Source organism: Anabrus simplex, chromosome 1, assembly GCF_040414725.1.
Source record: "Anabrus simplex isolate iqAnaSimp1 chromosome 1, ASM4041472v1, whole genome shotgun sequence".
Classification (NCBI taxonomy): domain Eukaryota; kingdom Metazoa; phylum Arthropoda; class Insecta; order Orthoptera; family Tettigoniidae; genus Anabrus; species Anabrus simplex.
Window position 1 is genome coordinate 369,757,540 of NC_090265.1, and position 22,321 is coordinate 369,779,860.

Here is a 22,321-nt window from a genome sequence, read left to right on the forward strand (position 1 = left end):
CCATTCCCTTGGTATCACACTATTATTTATGACATAGTCAAAGAGAAATTTTAAATAAGGCACTATATACCACCCCATTAATACCTCCCCAGTAATTTGATCACTTCCTGCTGCTTTTCCTTGCTGAAGCAGTTGGATTTCTCTGAAAATATCTTCATTTGTGAATGAGAAGCTTCTTGTTTCCCTCTGTGTCTCTCCCTCTCTATCTTCCGTTACGGTTTCCAAGTCCTGACAATCTTCTACTGAATCTCGGAATTCCCTACTAAAGAGGTTTGCTTTCTCAGTATCTGTTAAATAGTGTTCACCCCCTTCTCCCACCATTGTAGGAATTTGGATTCCTTTTCCTTTTTGATTCCTAATATATGAATACAGCTTTTTCCATTTCCCTTTGTGGTCATTACCCTCTTGAAGAATGCCATTCATATAATTCTCTTTTGCTTCCTTTTTCACTCTATTCAGTTCTCTCATTAGTTGTTTTCTAGTTTCTCTATTCTCCCTACCCTCTTTGATTTTCCTGTTTACTATTCTACATTTTCTTTTTAATTTTCTTATTTCCCTTGTATAATAAATAGGGTCTGAGGTCATTTTACCCTTCTTAACAGGTACAAATCTCTTCTCTCCTTCCCAAATGATTCCTTTAAATTTAGCCCAAAGTGTATCCACATTATTCCCTTCACTTATCCAACAACTGAATTGTGATTTAAGGTAAGTCCCAAATTCATCAACTTTAGTTTTTCTGTATAATTTCTTGTCTTTTGTGACCCTCTTATTAAACATTTTTGGTACGAGTCCTACATCCATTATTACAGCCTTATGGTCACCTATTCCTTAAATTACCTCAGTTTTATCAACAATTTCCCATGGTATAACCAAGAATACATCTAGCAAGTTATTGTGACGAGTTGGTTCTTGTACTGCTTGTGTAAATCCTCCCTCCCAAATTAACTTATTTGCCAGTTTCTGTTCATAGGCTTCACTTGCAGCTCCATTCCATTCAACTTCAGGCAAGTTTAGATCTCCCCTAATTATTACCGTATCATTATTGTTTTATGAGTATAATCTATTACTTTCTCAAATATTTCCATATCTCTTTCCTCTCTTCCAGGCCTATATTTTCCTATAATTCCCACCTCCTTCATATTATCACAAACTAATTTTATTCCTAATATTTCATCCCTTTCATCAGTAAACCATTCATGCGAACAATAAGTTTCCTTCGCCAGAATAAATACCCCTCCTCCTTTTTTATCTCCTCGGTCTCTACGATAGACTGTATACCCTTCTGGAAATACTTCTGTATTACCCACCCCTTCTCTCAACCACGATTCCACTCCTATCACCACATCCGTCTCATAAGATTCCATCAATGTACCGAATTTTAATTGTTTATTTACTACACTCTGACAGTTTACCAAGAGCAATCTCAGACCTCCTTCCTCCCTAAAACTTGACTGTTGCAATTGGGTAACGTTTGACTCATGAGTTGAGAACTTCCCTGGAACCCAGATCCTTGTACATAGATCTTGATTTAAGGGTCTGGGTTTTCTGGCAAGTTTCCCTGTATGTGCCAATTTAGTGGTATGGGTTTTCTTAAGTACCGATTAGTTTGCAAATCTCTGTTGATAATTGTAGCAATTTGTCTACAGAGAGTTGCTTTTCCATTACCATTTAGATGTAACCCACGTCTAGTGAACATTTACCTGCCAAGACCTAAAGTATCTACTACATAGACATTTCTAAAACTCTTACATAATCTCTTGATTTTTATATTTACATCATGTACAGCTTTGTTCACACATGAGTCCTCTAAAAGGTCATACCTGGGTGGCACATTTACTACAATTACTTTTGAGTCAGGTAGTTTGGAAATCTTACCTCCGAGAATCGTAATTAATTCCTCACCTTCATTTGCAGCAATGCCATTTGTACCACTCACAATCACCACATAATTGTCCTTCTCTAACACAGGATCACAACTTGAAAGGACATCTTCAGTTTTGGCACCTGGTTTTATTAGTCCTGAAACCTCAGTCTCTGGATTCTGCAGCTCATCCTTGATGCCTTCTGCCATACCCCGCCCTTGACTGTCTGCGTAGAGATGAATCTTTGGCGATCTTGACTTTCGGTTGGTTTTCTTACCTCCACTGGATTTAAAATTATTTGGAAAACTTGGTGTGTCTTCTTCTGGAACTTGCTGCAATAACTGAAATCTACTTTGGCACTGCAAAGAGTTTTTTCCCGGTTTTAAGTTGTACGTAGTTTCTCCCATATGTTTTACATTAGGCCTAAAATGGCCACGCGTCACTTCCGTCCACGGCGATCTTTCTTCTCCAATGTCTTCTTTATCTTCCAGTTTCTTTATTCTGTCCTTTAAGCATTCATTTTCATGTTTCAGAGCGCATAAGTCCTCTTGTAGCACTCCTAAAATCTTAATTATAGTTTCGTAAGTCTCTCTTTCTTGTTGTTCTGCCTCACTATCAGTTTGTTTACACTCGGGACACAGCCACTCACTTTCTTCAATATCAGTCCTATTTACAATATTTGCACAACGAAAATGGTACCATTCATCACACTTACGACACAGAATCACATTTTTAACTACTCTTCTGCATTTGCCACATTTTTCACTGCATCTTACACCATTATCTACTACGGATATCACAGACTCACACACAGTAGTCGCCATCTTATAAGGGCATTCTTCATTTTGAGATGTAATCAGGATATCATCGAGATAGCAAAACACAAAGTCCAAATCTCTCAAAATGGAGTACATGTACGGTACCGGTAACGGCGGTACCAACTAAGTCCCCGTCATAAAAATCTTAAACTTACGTGTTATGCTCCGGACCGCTTACGAAGGACTGACTCGACAGCGAGCAACAGCTGTGCGCGTGTGACGTAGTGAGCGGGTGACGTCACAGCATGCCTCGCCACACTACAGAGCCTGGACCGATGTAGAATGTTCTACGAGTTTCGACGGATCAGATATAAATACGTACTGTGTCTATTCCAGCAGGTTACAGTACGCTGCAGTGAGTGTCTATTCCAGCAGGTTACAGTACGCTGCAGTGTGTGTGTTCCAGCAGGTTACAGTATGTTGCCTGAGTGTAATACCAGTGTGTGGCCGGAATTTCTATGTGCACACTAGACTGTAGTATTCGCACAGTCAGTTCGCGGGTACCGTGATCGAGCGTGAAGCCGCTATTAAGTTTCAAGTTCGTGGACTTTAATCTCATCGTGTTGAATGTGGACTTATGCAGATTTCTTTATATTGTGACAACCTTTTACTCCGATAGGACGTGAGGTGAATTGTGTATCGTCTGGACATTATCTATTGACTGTTACCCTATACGAGTGTCTACGACCCACAAACGTTTTCGAGTGCTCAAAATTGAAATTTTATGGACAGGACTTAGAACTGATTGCTCCTTGCTAAATACTTTGAGTTATAAGACTGTGTTTGAATCCAAATTTAATTTACCAATCCATAAACTGTGTCGACATTTTAGGTCATAAACTGTGAACTGTGCATGTGTGAACAGTGCATTTCTATTCTAATGAACAGTGTATTTCAATTCTGCGAACATTTAGTTTACGAACAGTCGAACCAAGGACTGTCAGTACTCAATTAATTTCGTCTTTGGTTTCATGTTATTTTCAATACGTGAATGAGTTCTGATTCACGAGCGGAACATCTTTATTTCATTTAAATTATATTGAACAGTGCTTCAATGAACTGAGTCATGTGACATTACTTCACGTTGTACTAGGTGCAACGAACTTCACGTAATTCTGTTAAACTCGACAATCAGTTCCGAGTGGACTTTATTTTATGAATATTTATTTCACTTGGCACGTGACAAAATTAAGTGACATTTCACCGAGACATTTGTGTTTGGACTTTGTTAAAAGCATTTATAAACACTCTCTCATCTGTGCAGAAGCAGCCTTTGCATTAACTCACCCCAGAGCTTAACGATGTTCATTCATGTTCACCATTTACAAGGACTACCTCAACGCCATGGATTTTCAAGACACCGAATAGATCTTCTAGAACTTCCATCGGGGGACGAATGGTGGTTCGCTGCTATGGAAAATGGAGCTGCCGGAATCCAAGGACATCGCCAGCCATAGGACGAGGAACATTTTCGACTGTATACGCTGTACAGAGGTGATATTAATTTCAATCTTTTAATAAACTCTGAAAAAAGGTTTTTAGGATTTCTTTTAAACAAACCCTCTCCCTCTGTATGCACTTCAGCGACTGGTACACGCCCTGCGTCTCATCTCTACCGAAGTACCAAATTTACTGTTACAGTACCTTTGAAAAGATTGGGCAGCACTTCGCAGACAAATGGAAGTTTGACAAATTCAAATAAACCAAACGGGGTTCTGTCTTGGCCACATCATCTTCTGCGACTGGGATGTGGTAAAAGCCTCTGATTAGGTCGATCTTTGAGAAAATTATTTTACCTGATAGTCTGGTATTGAAGTCTTCGAGATGAGGTATAGGATACCTGTCAGGAACTGCGATGGCATTGAGGGCCCTGCAGTCCCCACAGGGTCACCATGAGCCATCTTCTTTCTGTACAATGTAGAGAGGACTGGACCAATGAATCTTCGAATGTCTGTAGATACCCAAGTCAATCATTATCTGAATCTCCATCTTCGCTTGAGCAAGTTTATAGGGAGCGTGCATGGCCGCTCTTAGCGCCTCTAGTGGACGAAATCGGTAACGTTTTGGTGATCTTGTCTTGAACGGTCAGTCCAGGCTGTGTAACTGTGGATGTGAAATTGCAGTAGTAGAAGTAGTGTATCACAATGCCTAAATCAAATAGAAACTATTGTGCAGTATTTATTTATTTATTTTATGACTAGTACATAACTCTACACACAAACATTAAAAAATGCAACAAACAATATAACCCTTCAAACAATCAACCAATCTCAAAAACAGGTCACAAACTCAAATCTAAACTGTCCAACCATTGTACAACCCCGTCAGAAGCGCACACAAACTCCTTCAGCTGACCGGAATATGACTGTGGTGAGAAGAAACATACCATCCGTCATATTGTTGTGCAGTGAACTGACACAACACACAACGAAACACGCATGGAAAAGGAATTACATTTCACAGATTTCCTGGTCGTATATGGGAATCGAACAGAGGATGGAATGGCTGTTTCAAGAAAGGAATAATCATACTTCACAGGGACAATAACAGAACACAGAGGTGAATGTACATAAAAATCCAGCTCCTTAAGTCCTGTACAATATAACAGTATCTGACACTAACTGTAATAGATATGGCTATTTTTCAGTCTCAAATTACCATCTGAGTGTCAGGCGATTCAGTTATTGTTCTATCATTGCACGAAATCGGACACTTAATTTCTAGAACCTTGGAAATACATCCATCCTTTCCTAGAACCAACCCGTCCGGTGTAGCATAAAGCCAGGGTTGTTTACGGTGTGTTACTACCCCCGAGGTTACACATTCAAATCCTGTTAAAGAGGAGTATTCTTTCAGGTCAATGCCCTCAGTAGCCTTGCCATAAATAAGATTTCTATGAGACACGGAAGTTTCCTCAAGTTTTTTGTAATTCATGAGGGTTTCGCGTCCTACAGGCCGATGGGATCGACTTGAAGCGTAAATGCATAGTGCCCGCACCTTCAACCATTCATTACCTTCACTTGGAAACTGAATTTTAAATGCTATATCAAGTATTTCTTCTGTTGTAATCGTAACATGAGAAGTATAAAAATCGTCACTTAAAACGAATTCTCCGGAAGTGAACACTGTGGAATCGTCTTGAAGTTGAAGCAACTCGTTCATGAGTTTATTAAAATTTATTCTTATGCCAGTACTGACGCTATTGTTGCACAACTCTTCACACAAACTTTTAGCTAATGATTCAGACTGTTTTCAGCTCCGCTCTAATCATTTCAGTCTTAGGCGAATTATCTAGATTTGTTTTCCCTAGTTCATCGATGGTAATAACAGCACCCTTGTCAGTTCTCGCCCTCTTCTTGGGAAATAGATCTTCTGCCTTCTTCCCTTTCGTATATTTTATGGACCCTAGAAGATATATCATCTACACTGTATTAATCATATTGTGACCAGAGAACAGAGTATTTGTTGTGAGGGTCAAGTAAATGAACACTTCCTGAGACAGGGGATGATACTGGGAGTGCGTGGGTTGATAAATTAGTTGTGCCATATATGAGACATTTGTGTTTCATATCAACTAACAACCCATAGTTATTAAGAAAGTCAGCACCGAGGGGAGATTACTGAACATCAGCTATTGTGACTGGCCACAATAAAGATCGTCTCAAACCAAAGTCAAGTGGAATTAAGCGCTCGCCGTACGTTTTGATTGGTGTCCCTTTAGCTGCATATAGCAGGCGTTTGCAAGCACGCCTTTTATCTTGTGCTGTGGGAGGAAGAACGGACAAATCCGCTCCTGAATCGATCAGAAATCGCCTGTCAGACGAGCGGTCTGTAATGAATAAGCGGCGAGAATTTACATGGCCCACGTCACTATGTGCCGCCTCTAGCGAGGGGCCTCAGCATTTCCCGAATCAGAACAAGTAAGAGTAAAACTGCATGGGGAGTACACTTCTTCGCCTTTTGTCGGTATGTGAAATGGTACCTGCATAATGAACCACGTGTTTGATAATGTTTACGGTGAGGTGAACGGGACTTTGAGCGAGAACGATACTGTGGTCGATTCAGAACACTACTTATTGATAATGTTAATTGTTCAATCTGTTCTTCAAGCCTAGAACTCCTATCGGTGGGTGATGCTGACGGTTGCGACTGAATATCAGGTAAGCTAGGGCTCTAGTAATCCAATATTCGGTCTGCTATTGTTGCTAGATTGTCCAGTGTATCACTGGAAGGTGCTAATATAAACCTTAAATGTACTGGTAGCCTTTGCATGAAAATAGTTCTTAAAAAAATCGTCCTGAACTTGTGTTCCAGCAAGGGTTCGCATTTCTCTGAGTAACTGACTAAGCTTCTTATCACCAAGTTCGATTTCTGTTAAAAGTTTGGTTACCTTTCGTCCTTCTGATTCCTCGAATTCAGTTATAAGACGAGAGTTGAGATCTGTAAAAGGAGTTTTGGATAATGGTCGATTCAGAAAGTCACTTAAAAGCTCTGCGACATCAGGCTCGAGCGATCCTATTATGTAATTAAATTTTGTCAATTCTGCCGTAATACCGGTCGTAGCGAATTGTGATTCGATTTGCATCAGCCATAATTTTACGTTCTTTCGCCAAATGGGTGGTATTTTTACCGAGACGCGTGAGATATGTGCATTACTGTTCTCGGAAATGTCTGTTGATAGGGTTCCCTCCGTATTCTCAGTGTTAGGCATGTTTACAGAAACACAATTGTCAACGGTTACACTGCACAACACTTGAATGCACACGTTTTTATTTCATCACGTCGGGGTCACCACTGTTAGAGTAAGCTAACTTGACTCGTGCTCTTAAATTGCTATTCAAGACCGAAAACTGTAAAAAGCTATTATTTATTGTTAACACAGCACCACACACAATTAACAACCAGATATAAACAAACCTATATAAACATCTTGATAAACATACATTCCACAAGGAGGTTATACAAACTTAAAAGGAGCAAAGAGATAATGTAAAGATTGGTCACTAAGTCTTTGGAGTCGTTTTGATGTAGATGGAGCCACCACAAAATTATATTTATAATGATTTCTCCACGTGTAACTAATCTTTTGTCCAGTGAGCGTATTACAATACTATACCCACGTAAAAAGTTGCATATTTATGTCAGAATGAAGCTCTTCCAGTCTGGTGATCATACGGTGAAATTACGTAAGCAAACACTCTAAAATAACGGTGACGATGACATGATAAATAGGCATTTCAGCCTGTATCCTAGAAGACCTTTAATTGGCGAGTGCAGTTTGGCGGCCTTTGTGACACGGCGCCAGGAACGGTTCGCCCGCCTTCTTCCACGACATAAGATCTCTTCTTCTTCTTCTTCTTCTTGATGCTTATGGGCTCACGATACTTTTTACCCAGCCACTATACATTTAATATTGAAAAAAAAGAAAAAACGAGCACGAGAAAATATACGATTCAATAAAGTCACACATGTGATAAAGCTGATTCTCACGTAAAAAAAAACTATTATGAAATGAGCAGTATTACTATGAGATACAGAAGTCACTTAGAGCACAGATCGTATACACAGTTCAAATGGAAGCAGGAGCTAGATTGAAATTCACAAAGTCAAATGAGCGTTATCAATAAATTGATTAAGAACCTGTATCGCGTCAGGAGAAGGGTCAGATAACAAACAAGGAATACTTGTAGGAAAAGGAATTTTCATCCGTATGAGAAATGTACGGCGAGGATGTAAATAGACAGGACATTCGAAAAAAATATGGTTAGAGTCACCATCAGAATCACCACACACACAATAAGGCAAAGTAACGAGCCGAAAACTATATTTATATTGAGAGGTGCTAGCATGATTGAACCGGAGGCGTATAATATTAGTGATATATCGTCGTGAATATGTTCCCTTATAAAACCAAGGTTGTGAGGGGATGGATGGTCGAAGCTGATAATAGTAATGATCTTTGGAACGTGCTGATTGACTCCATTGATCTTGCCAAGCTCGATAGGCAGTCTCCTGTAAAAACGGGGAGTAATCTAGGGGTGGTATATCTACTGAGAGGGGAGCGGTACAAATTCGACTGCCTTCTTTAGCAGCTGAATCGGCGTGTTCATTACATGCAATGTGAGAATGCCTTGGGATCCAAACAAGAGTTAAATATACTCTATCACGCTCAAGTTGGAGAAGTAAAGATTTAACATGGTATACATACCAAATGACAGAGGGATAAAAGATGTTAGAACATGTAAAACACTTTGAGCATCAGTATAAATTGTGACTTTGGGAAAGAAATGTTGTTGGGCATAAAGTAAGGCTTGTAGGATGGCAAATAATTCGGCCGAGAAAATGGAAAATGTTACTGGGAGATGAAAATGTTATATTGTGTGGGAATAAGGAATGTAAAAAGCAGCACCAACGCCTTGGGAATGTTTAGAACCATCAGTATAAATTTTTACACCACCTACGAAAGGGATTAGGCGCGGTTTTTTCAAAGAGGGACAAGGGAGATTGGATTTGGTCGTGGATACAGAGAATGAAGTAGAATAAATGACAGTAGGCATATAGTGAAAAAGATTAAAGGGGAAAGGATACATAGGGAGTGTAGATAGTTTAAGAAGCGAAGGTCGAAATTGATTCAAGGAAATATATGCTGTGTATATAGCAGGAAATCGTCCATTACGGGGACGGTGTGTTTGATAATATTCATATAAGAGCTGTAGCTTCGGAAATAATGGAGAAGATGCACAGGCAAGGCGTTTTAGTAAGTATTTCTGAGCACGTTTATGCCGTCTAAGTACTAGAGGAAATTTGCCTGCCTCTACTAATAATGCATTGGTAGGGGTAGTCTTGAGAGCTCCAATACAAAGTCGTAAAGCACGAAACTGGATGGTATCAAGTATCTTAAGGGTTGTAGGTGATGCTGTACCAATGATATGAAAACAGTAGTCAAAATATTAGCGAATAGTCGCTTTATATAATGAGAGGGCAGTAATGGGATCAGCACCCCAGTGGCGCCGTATAACAGTTTGTAAAACATGAAGGTATCTATTAGCTTTTTGACTTAAAGATGTAAGATGCCGTTGCCAAGTAAGTCTTTGGTCAAATATTATCCCAAGATATTTGTAATGAGTAGTAAATGCCCTTGGAAAGAAAGAGGGGAGCGATCATATGAGCGCTTGTGTGTAAAGAGCATTTCAGCGCATTTATCAAGAGATAACTGAAGTCCATTATCATGAAACCGCATGTATACTTCACTCATGATGTTACTCATAAGTGTACGGCCTTCGTCAATACAAGTATGGGAAGTGTATAAAACTATGTCATCCGCATAAATGAGAACACGAACATGCTGCAAAATTAGGTGTTCAAGATCACTAATATATAATGCAAAAAGAAGTCCGCTTAATATATCTTCTTGAGGCAAGTCACTACAGGAAGTTCGACTAGTTAAATGATGGTATGATGATTTAATTGTTAACGAGCGAAAGGTATATAAGTTTTGTAAGATAATTAGGAATGTGGCGGGCAGCAGTTTCGCAGCGAGTTTAGCCCAAAGCACATGTAATGGGACTGAGTCATAAGTTTTAGGTATATCCATAAAAACAGCAAGGGTACTTTCTTTACGGCGTTGGGCAAGAAGAAGGAATGTATGGTCAAAATATTAATATGATCCTGAATACTACGGCCTTTGAGAAAATCATATTGATGTTTAGGGAGTAAATGAAAATATTCCAGTGTCCGTAACAAACGTTGTAAGAGTAGTTTTAAAAATGTTTTGCGCACGAAAGATCCTAGGACGATACCACGATAATTCTTGGGGTTTGTAGGGGATTTTTGGGGTTTGAGAATAGGAATGAGAACAAATTCATTCCACTGAGGAGGGGTGTGAGTGGTAAGCAAGATGTCATTATAGAAGTGCAGGAGCAACGATTGCGCATGCAAGGTTAATAATCGAAGCATTTTATAGGTAATATAATTTGGACCAGGAGAGGATGTAGATGCGGAATGGAGAACAGTTTGAAAGTCACGTAATTGAAGGGGTTGGAGGAGGGTGGAATATTGATAGTTTGCGGGATACTGAGGAACTGAAAAAAGAGGTAATGTGTAATCAAGAAACAATGAATGGAAAAAGGAAAGGAGAATATCTTGTGGTATGTGTCGGACCCGTTATGTGAGGAGGAATGTGACAACGTCCGGATGGCGCTCTATAATTGGACGGGAGGTATATGCGAAGTAAGAGAAGATATAAATGTTTTCCACCCGGCACGATGTTCTTGATTGAAAATTAAGTTTTAGCAATATGATTTTTCAATCTAAGATAATTCAGGCTTGTAAGGGATTGGCGATACGTACGAAATAATGACTTCATCCATGACAGTGATAAAAAGTAAGGGTGAAAGGGAACTGCCTTGTTGCACTCCTTTAGTGGTTTGGAACCAATCAGAATTACCGTTTCCTATCTGTACACAATTGCACCAGTCTTCGCAAAGCATTTTAACTTTCTGGATAAGCCCTTTGGGTGCATTTTTCTTTCTTAAGCATTAGCATTTAGTTTCCTTGGAACACTATCAAATGCTTTTTTGAGATCCAAAAACATTAGTGTTAAGTCTTTGCCCTTCTCCCAATGCTTTTCTAACAGTATTCTAAGTGCAAATATGAGATCGGTAGTTCATCGGTGTTTTCTGAATCCATATTGTTCTTCCTGTAGTTATGGTTATATTTTTTCCTTAGCTCTTTTCAAGTGTATTCTCAAATATTTTCAAACCATGAGACAATAAAGTGATCCCTCTATAATTGCATAATAACCTGAGTAAACTTTCGTTTGCTCGGGTTTTCAACGGGTGGGGAGGAGGGTTCACTAGCGAGGGGAGGGATTTGTTGCGGATGTTGAGTAGGGCAATATATCGGGGGTGTAACCTTTGATTTAGCTTCTGGGAAAGATATGTTCTCAGTGCTCATTATTTTTTAACAAGCTGTTGATGTTTATGTTCGGGGCATGTAACATGACCTGTTCGATGGTCCCCTTTACAGTGTGTACATTTTGTAATCCGTTCGGTACACTTATCTGTGGCATGCTGCAGGGAGCATTTGCCCAATCGGAAAGCTTGTGTCCGACACTGCCGGACGGTATGACCATAGCGTTGACATTTTTTGCAGATAATTGGATTGAAAATAAAAGGTTCAACATCAAGAAATACACTATAAAGTGAGACATAACGCGGTAGATGTTGTGAGCGGAAGACTACTTTGACAGAACCAGTGGATATGTATTCAATGGATTCATTGATAACAGCTTTACGATGTAAACGCTGGACAGATTTGACCTTATAATCGGCTTTAAGGTGTTTTAGAATAGACTCCTCAGACAAGTTTTTATCTACTCCTCTTATAATACCAACACGAAAGATACTTGTGCTGGGTATGTATGCTCAAGCGTGAATAGATTCAAGTAACGAATGACAGAAGAATTCGTTCGCTTGAACAGCATAATTGAATTCGACTTGAAGACGATTTCTGCCTTTACGTGCTATTGATTTGACTCTAAATTGATATCGTAAAAAAGTCGACCTAAAGTCATAGGGTGATGTTGCCCGGAATTTTTATCGGCTACTGATTCCACCAAAACAACGTATGGTCCGGAATGTTCCCGGGTATACACTTCCTGAATAACAGGAGGTGGTGGCTTTTGACTACGTTGCGTTGTTTGCTTGTCAGGTACTTGATCTTGATTAGGCTGATCGCTAGATTGATTATCCAAAGATTCATCGTCAATTTCCACTTCAACCTCATTATTAATAGATAGCTGCGAATTGTCTAAGAGTACCTCCCCTCCACTGGATGCCGCCATCACATGAAGTCGTCAATGCTAACGATATGCAAGAAAACCGAAACACGAACTAACACCACAAGTCCAGTAAACGATTTGTATCACAGTGAGAACTCAATTAAGTTACCAAGTACAGCACCAGCAACAAATATACGGTACTCTCTTTTTAACAACCAAAATATAACCACCTACAATTCAAGGAATAACGCAACTATCAGACTCTTCATTTATTTGTGAAGTTAAGTTGCACGACAGAAGATCAACTGCTGCTTGCGGAGAAACGCTCCCAGCCTGCGTAATACACACAGATAAGGACTCGCTGACTTGACACTATGGTTTCCCGCACGGGGGTGAAGGTGGGATACGACAAAACTACAACAGGCCGTACTTAAGGGCCATGCCACTTCTGTTATATATTGGTGTTCTGTGGATTCTCGTCTCCGTCACTGGACGGCAGGGAAGAACATGATAGGTTCAGTTCTTTTAGACAAGTCTAGGAGATTAAAGATAAAATTAGCCTAACTGCCCCGCAAACAATAAAACGCGATCAATGACTTAATTCACGTTGGCTGTTCGTGAATGACGCCACGGCATATTTCCGTTAGAATGGGGCTAGTCCACTACATGAAGGAATCACATCCATACATATTGATAGTACATGGTCATGCCTTTAGAATCTCCTTGGTGTTCCTTTTAAGTTAATATATGTACTTTACGCACACTTTTTCTTGAGCCCGATTTTTACGTGGTGAGGAGCAAGGAGGGAGTGCTGCCAGTTCCGGTTATACTGCCAACTGGATGGAAATGAAATCTGAATTGAATCGATAATATGATCGATCGATATGAATTTTCTAAACATTTATTATCTCACGTTAATGATTGTGTCACACATACATTATTTAACATTATATAACATTTCTCAATGCGAATCTTGTTACTAGCATGAATTATATAGTTTGGCTTTGCTGTGTAAACAACAACAGTACTAGTTTGCAAAGTGTACGCCAGCTGTCGCACAGCGATGAATAAGCGATTCATAGTTTGTGTTTCAAAGGTTGCCGATATGGATGTCGAAGATAACCGAGGTCTACCGATTCAGCACTAGGGAGCTTCGGGCTCAAGAAAAAGTGCGCGTATAGTATGTTCATTCCGTCAGTGGTTCCGCTGGTGGATCCTCAACAGCTCTGCCATCAGCTGTCATAGTTGGCCTAGGCATTACTGAAGAGACGTACTAGGGAAATGAGGAGTGAGGTAGTTTCCCGTTGCTTTCCTCACTTTACGTTTATGCCTTTGTTAAATTATCTACCTTTCTTTAACTGTTTACTTATTGTGAATTAAAGTACCCTTTTGATTATAATATTTTAAGCCAGATGGCAATATTCATCTGTAGGGACATTACTCAAGATCTAAGGGAAGGACTACGAAATCTCACATACCTGCGGGCAAGGTTGTCAGTTTGATTAGGTTGAATTTTAAAGCTCGAAACAGGACAAATAGCTTGAAAGTAAAAGTAAAATTTCTTTGAATCATTTTTGGAGTGCAAAGTGGACTCGGCGTCAAATGTGCCACCTTAATCTCTTTGCTCAAGGTATGTTTGTGCAGCAAATTTTGAAAGTTATTATTAAGCGAATATTAAAGAGATTTAGGTTTAATAAACTATATTGCAAGAAATATGAGTTCAAGAGTTTGAGTGTTACCAGGTTACGTTCCTCCTCATCTTTCACATCGTGTCGTCAGTTTGTTCCTATTACTTTTGTGGTCCTTGTTTTTGGTATCTTGCAATCTTTCCTTTTATTTATTTATTTATTTATTTATTTATTTATTTATTTATTTATTTATTTATTTATTTATTTATTTATTTATTTATTTATTTATTTATTTATTTATTTTTATTTTGTGGAACAGTTTTGCAAACCCAATTCTGCCAGGATTCGAAGAAAACAAGTACAGGCCCAGGAAGGTGAGACAAGAAAGCACAACAAGGATGGTGGTAGCGGTGGTGATTTTTGTTTTAAGAGGAAGTACAACAGGGCCACCAACCCCTCTTAACACTTATCAGAAGGGGAAAAATAATTGGTACTGGTACCTTCAAACATTGAAGGTATCAGCAAAAGGGAGGTAAGAACCAAGGAGGTCGCGAAGATGAGAAATTTCTTAGCCTTCGTAAATGTAATACTTTTGGTGTCAGAAAGAAACAAGTGCTGACCAAGAAAGGTCGGATAGCAAAGATGAAAGGGAGGAGACTGGCACAAGTGGAAGCAGTGATGATCCTATGGCCACCAACCAAGGGGTTACTCCTTCTGTTAGGCAATGCATCTTACGGCAGCAGGATGTTCTATCACCCTCACCCACGGGGTGAAAGGAAATTTGAAGCCAAAATGATCTTTCAGAAATTACGAATTACAACCATTTCCTACATCGTTTTCATCTTTTATAACATCCTCTCTGGTATGCTTTTGTACTTTAAAATTCCCAGGTTTGCCCTTTGTCACTTTTTGATGCGTCATTTTGCTTTTAAAGTTTACAGTCTTATAAAACGGTTGCAAATAAGTCTTCACCTTACAGATATAGAAAGAAATGAGGTGTCACAAATCTCTTGAGCTGTCGGTAGAACTCCTACGGGATAAAATTCCGGCACCTCGGGCGTCTCAGACAACCGTCAAATTAATTTCTTTGTTGTAAAATCGATAATATTAGAATTTAATTATTAATTTATTTTATAGTACCTACACATTGTACAACATTTTTACGGCAGTAATGAACATACAGTGTAAATAGGAGACCACAGAAATATACTGTCCCCATATGCCACCAAAATCTGGTTTTGCTCCGACTTTTGCTCAGTATCTCGGGAGTGACCGGTTCACGCCCTCTCGCGAACGTCTGTCTAATTGTACTAGGCTAAGATTTCGGGGAACATATAATTCCACTGACAGATATGAATAAGGTTGGAGCTATGCTAAAATAATGGCAACATTTGGTAAATTTATTCTAATTTATTCAAAAGAAAATCAAAGCAATTAATTAGACAAAACATACTATAATTACGACCAAAACACATGATATAAAACGAATAGAATTGCACTCAAATTCATCTCTCAAATGTCTGGAATTCAATATATATCTCCACTCAAAACTACGAACATAATTAACCGTCAAATATTTGATCACTTAGCCGAAGGATTTGCTTATTTCTCATCACGATGTGCCTATCTTCGATGAGTCCCTATCCACCTCGCGCAGATGTTTTAGGAGAACACTACAATTTAACCTAATCTACAACACTGTACATCCTGAGTGAATCGTTATCTTATCAACTTCACACGCAACATCAAATAAACATGGATTTTAACCCTCGCGTGGATTTCATATACCACACACAATTATTTACAAAGCAATGATTCACAACACAATTTAAAACAAATCAACACACACAGACACTTAAGAATATAATATCACTCCGTTATAGCGAATACACTCTCACGTACTCTCTCATTCAACATTAAGCAGATCTCCATTCATGCCGATAAAAACTGATAATCATGGCTGAAACTAAACAACCTACTTCAATCTGACGTTCTTGCAGTTGTTTCCTGGTCTAAAACACTCGTTTACGGAAATCAATTATCAATACTCGTGAGTAGTGCGAAGCTAATATTATATTCACATAGGCCTCTGCAAATCTGACACTCCTTGGGATCCATATAAATACCTTCGCGGTCCAACTGGCATATAACATCAGCTGACAGCGATTACCAATACCACACATCTCCCGGGACGGGAATTCAAATATGTTCACTCTGCAGGGCACTGGCCTGCACATACACCTGGAGAACGACGCTCCGTAATAGCACACATGTAGCCGCAAGGCTTGTCCACACTCTCATACCATCTTACCTTAATGGCCTCTCTGAAAATCCCTATCTTATTATTTAATTATCAAATGCGCACTCTCAATGGCATTGCCTAACTGCAGATTACGTGGATTTAACTAACAAACAAAACTCTATGCATTTCAGTCATCATGCTAACTTCAACCACGCTCAACACTCACAATGATACTAATTTCCATCTCATATTAACTGCATACGGTAATTCTTGAAATAACCTGCCTTTATCAACCACACAATCTTTACATTTCCTATCCGTGATTAATAAACTAACTAGATAATTATAGCCATGATACAATGCATTATTAATAAATTTCTCTAAACAAAGTTGATTCTGAAATACTAAACACATAAAATCACTTCTATATCTGAGTCGACCCTTTCATACTAACACAAATACATTCATGCGTACTACCCCGTATACATGCATTACAATCAACCTTCTCTACGGCTTGACATTATATTCCGTCCCATGTATGTCTCTGCTTTTATCCCTTGACTCTCGTAACATTTACATATTTACTTCCCTATATTTGCATCTATAATTTATCTCAAGCGGTCCCCATGCATTTTAACTAAACCACCCGTCATAACACAAGATGAAATGAAATGAAATGAAGCGAAACCACTCAGTTTACCTTTCTTTACAAATTCCTATCCTTTACTGTACCGTAAACTACGGTTTTCAAATCTTCATAATAACAAAATCCTAGTGTCTAATATTTACAAAATAAAACGTTCCCTCTAAAACATCTACGTGAGTTTTTATATGCTAAAAAACTTGTTCTACTCATCCTTCGGCTGTCATCTCTCCTCCAGCGCAGGGTATCATTCCCTACTGCTTCTACTCCATCATGATGCCATCGCTGGGTCCCATTGGATCAACTGCTCCTTGGATGCTGAGCTGGATCATGACGTCGCCTGTTCTGGATATGACACTGCTACTGCTGTTGTCCCTCGCTGATATGACTGGACTCGTACTAGTGGCACGAATAGCTGGTAACCTCGTGACAGTCTGTAACGTCACTCGGACCTCATTTATTATTTATCCTTTGGCTAAAGGAGTTATTAATCATTAAGAATGGCTATCGTGATCCATTTTATCTTGGTGGATTCTGTTTCTGCCACTATTTCCTACTGTCTTTCTAATGTTTTTCTTCACTAGCGAACACCATTCGCGGATGCCCGTCAGAAACTCTCCAACTTCAGTTTCGTTTCTGTAAAGCGACGGTCTTCGATACTTGGACGCACACGTAATATGCCTCACTCATGTCAATCACGCTGATATATCCTCCACACCTGTTTACTGCTTCTAAGGCCTCGCGATTACACCGTGCCCCTTCTGAATTACCTTTACACGAGCTGCGCCTATACTTCATCATTGTTTTCATATTTAACTGATCTTAGAATGACACTCTCCGTCCAACATAAAATAATTCTACGTTTGCTTCTGAAATTAAGTTCGAGAATGAGTTCAAAACTCGATTAAGGCTGAGTCAGTAACTGTCTTCGGCGGACGTAACGCACACATGTATTAACATTGCACCTCTTAAGAAATGAGATTGCCATAAGACCTATCTGAGTCGGTGCGACGTAAAGAAACTAGCAAAAAAGAAAGAAATGAGATTGACAAGCAGAATTTCAATGTGATTACATTTAGAATGTCTCAGAATACTAACAGAACGTTTCCACTGATACGAACTGAATCTCTCTGCCAATACGAACTGAAAGTCTCTTCTCACACGAACACGAATGAATGACTGTCCTCCATACTTAGGTTCTGTCCTTTTTAATAACTCTCTCAGCCGTCGTATTCATAAATTCCTCTCTATCCGGCTTCTATGCGTCCTCCAATCACATCCACACGCGTTGTGTTTATCCCATCTTATTGGTTGATTACTCTGGCGATGGTATCTCCATCCATCTTCGAGCTCAATTCTCCATATTCGTTCCGCTTGTACCATATATTTTCCAATTCCCTCATTGACTTACTGCCCCCATTCCGTTATGTGTTGTGTGTGTCAAATAGCTTAATTTTTCTCATAGTGCAGTTTTACGATCATTATCCGGCCCGTCTTAAATTTCTTAAAGAAACCCTTCTTGACACAACACTCCATTCAAGAACTCCCTCTTTTCTTTGAATTTCTAAAACATTGTCTCCTCTGCTCGAGTAAACCTTGCATTTCCATTGTCTTGACGAAGTCTTGCACTGACCCTCAAGTTTTATAGCGACATTGTCACTGTCATACAAAGCTTCAACTTTCTACTGTTGATTCTCACTAGCCTGGCCCTTCTAAGTCATTGGGTCTCATTACTCTTAGTTACAGCACGTATCTTTTGCAATTATTCTACTCACATTCCTCAATATCTATAAATTTAGCTTTCCATGAGCGCCAGCATGGGCTCAATGCCTAGTTTAAGAGAATCTTACTAGCAATAAGAAATATACGGTACGATAATTTGATATAATTTTCCTTCTAATGTTAACACCAACAACAAGCAGTAATGGATAGTAACAAAGGTAACCAAATGCAGCTGTAGATGAACCGGTAGTGTTTTTATCCAGCTAGGGCAGCTACAAGCTGATGAAATATCCAGGATGGAGAAATACAACGAATGCGAACGACGGTTTGTATACGCACGGATTGTGAATTGCAAAACGCCACCTGATCGGTATCAGTGAAGAGCACAACAGCAGAGCGGCACAGAGAGCAACTGAAACTTATTTTCTTGCAAAAGTTTCATTCTACAACGTTTGCGATAAAATGGTTGCATTGTATATGTCTCTGATTCCTATGTGCATCGGTCATTTCAAAGGCACTTCGGTGTTTTTATTTAGTATTTTTACCAAACTGACCCAGCAGAAAAGCATCCTAGTCTTACTGATACACACTCAACAGTGCAGAACACTATTTAAAATGTAAAAGCTTGAAGATGTAATCAAATATTCTACATGGAAATGGTATTTGTTAAACCAAAGTAAGTTGCTTTACGTCACACCGACACGGATAGGTCTTATGGCGACGATGGGGCAGGGAAGGCCTAGGAGTGGGAAGGAAGCGGCCGTGGCCTTAATTAAGGTACAGCCCCAGCATTTTCCTGGTGTGAAAATGGGAAACCACGGTAAACCATCTTCAGGGGTGCCAACAGTGTGGTTCGATCCCACTATCCCCCGGACGCTAGCTCACAGCTGCGCGGCGCATACCGCACGGCCAACTCACCCGGTATTTATTAAACCATATGCATGTATAAGGTAATTAAATTTAGTATACTACACACAAATCTCTATCACCCACCGCAAGAACCCTGCATAATTATTATAAAACTGTTAAATCAACAGAGATATTCAATTAAATCATAAAAATATAAAAATATTTAGTAATCAGTGCACTTGATTACATAAATTGTCCGACTTCATGTTCGGGGTCTTGACCTTCGGTCCACGCGGCTCCGGGTTCGATTCCTGGCCGGGACGATGGATTTTATTCATAAACATTCAATTTCCTTAGTTTGGGGACTGGGCGTTTATGTTATACCCGACATTTCTGCAACTTATATGCCACACACAACACTATCCTCACCACACTAAAAAACAATTTGCTATATGAATGAAATATTATTTTACGAAATTAAATTTTTGAAATTTTATTTTATAGTACGTATACTCTGTACAACATTATTATGGGCAGTAATAAACATACAGGTAATACACAGAAAAAAAGCTTAACAGAATAATTTGGTACTTATACATGGTTGATGCCGACCATCCTAAACGGCGGGTCAGGCTTACGGTGGCTGCACCAGGCTAGCAACACAAAATTATTATTAAATAAAATAATTTATCGTGTGGGTTAATTTGAAATACAATGAAATTAAATTTTCGAAATAGTTTCTCAAAAATGAATACCAGTATGCTTTTGGAGAAGGAAAATGATAGAAAATAGCAAATGATATTTTAAAATGGTTGTCATACAGCTTTTGCCGTTTTGTTACTCGAAGTCTTATTTTGTCGTTATACAGGCATATTTGTATAGCCCTGTCTGGCAGACCACTTAAACTCATACAGTACGTGCTTATTATCTACCATAGCCTTAGTTCACAGACTCTTTTATTAATTCGCCTCTTTTTTCTTTATATCCTTTATTTCCTTTTTATAAGCAATTCCTTTATCTTTCAGTTGATATATTTGGACTTGGATACCGGTACACAAGATTCTTCGCTTCTTTGAAGCCGAGAGTGGTAACGTGAACTTTCGTAATGCCAATAGTAAATCAAATTTTATTCAATAAATTTTAAGAGGGGTTTAAACAAGAACTATGTTTCGTAAAGTACTTCATTTTCACGTCAACAGACACAAATTTCAGATACAACAATTCCATTTGCTATCATTTGAGGTTTTATTGCAATAATTGCAACGTTGAAAATCTCATACACTTTCACTACAGTCGGGTCACGCACTGTCCGGCACTGACGTTTCTCGGATAGCGTTGTCGATTTTGAACCGTGCAATATAAACAAACGCGAACTCCTAAAATATTTCACGCACACGTAGATCAGATTCTGTGTTAATGCGATGGAAATACGTAAGGAAATGAGCTAAAATTACCTCTAATGTACTGACAGCCAAGAATAGTGTAACCATAATACGAGTAATAAAACGTTCTAGTCTAAATTAACCGCACTCGAAGAATAACGTAAATATACGTAAATATAATAACAAATATTCCAGTCAAATTAAGCACACTCAGAGAATAGAATAACCGTAATAACACAATAATAGTAAACTATAAACATAATAATAAAATTAAAGCCCGAACTCTGTAAATAGCATCACTGTAATGAAAATAAATCAGAATTTAAAAAATAACATTTTGAGAATAGTAGCACCAAAATAATAAAATATTGCAATAAAATGAAACAAATTACTGCATGTAGTGACATTACCTAATCCAAAGGAAATGCACTACACTCCAACGAAAGCCAAGTTCTCTCAATACCGGTACTTTACTTAACCTGGTCGTTCTTCCACTGGATAAGCTAGATTCTACCAAAGAGGAAAGTAGTTTCTCACGCGTGAGATATTCCCTCCTCATATAATAGCTATACATTTGTTGCCATATCGCATCCTTCTGAAATACATCTAGAGATGTCTGACAATATCTCGGTCCACGTTTTTCAGGAGTATGTAGCACTTCAGAAGGTGTATTAAGATCTACTGGCACAATTCTTTTGGGACACGTTTCACAGGGGTCTTACTTACGTGTGATCTAATAGTATATCATTCACAACAATTTCCCTGCCCTTAGAAATGGGCAATTCAATTGAATTCAAGTTTCTGGGTTTTTCTCAATTTCAAACACTTGTCTAGCAAAAACGTGTCCAGCTGTAAGTTCTCTGTATTCAACAAATCATGTCTCTAATACATGGCCTCTCAAACGCCCAAAATCTCACCCATACAAATTGAGGCGCAGAGTTCCTGTGCACAGTGCATCGGTCCCACTCGGCTCGAACCAACGCTTCGTCTCTGGGATACTCGGCTAAGCTCGGCTCAACTCGGCTCGGATTTGGAGCGCTACGGAGCAAGTGAGGTAGAGGGAGACAGGCGGAGCGAGCGAGACAGGCGTGGGGAAAGAGAGAGACAGCGCTATTGCTCCAAATCGAGGAGTGGGGTTCTGCACTATGATCACCCAAGCGAAATAGTATTTTGTATCGTGCATAGTGCATGCTGAGAGGCCCTGCTCTAATACATCTGTTTGAAACTTTCCGGGAAGAAAATATGACCATTCTAGTACTGTCGAACAAAACTATGTTAGCTATATAAGGCACTGAGTTGTTTAGAACTAGAGCCCTGTGCAGAAACCTAGGTTTGTTGGTGACAGGCTGTTAACATTTTTCATTTAGTTTTACAACTTTTGAAGGGGTCTTTGG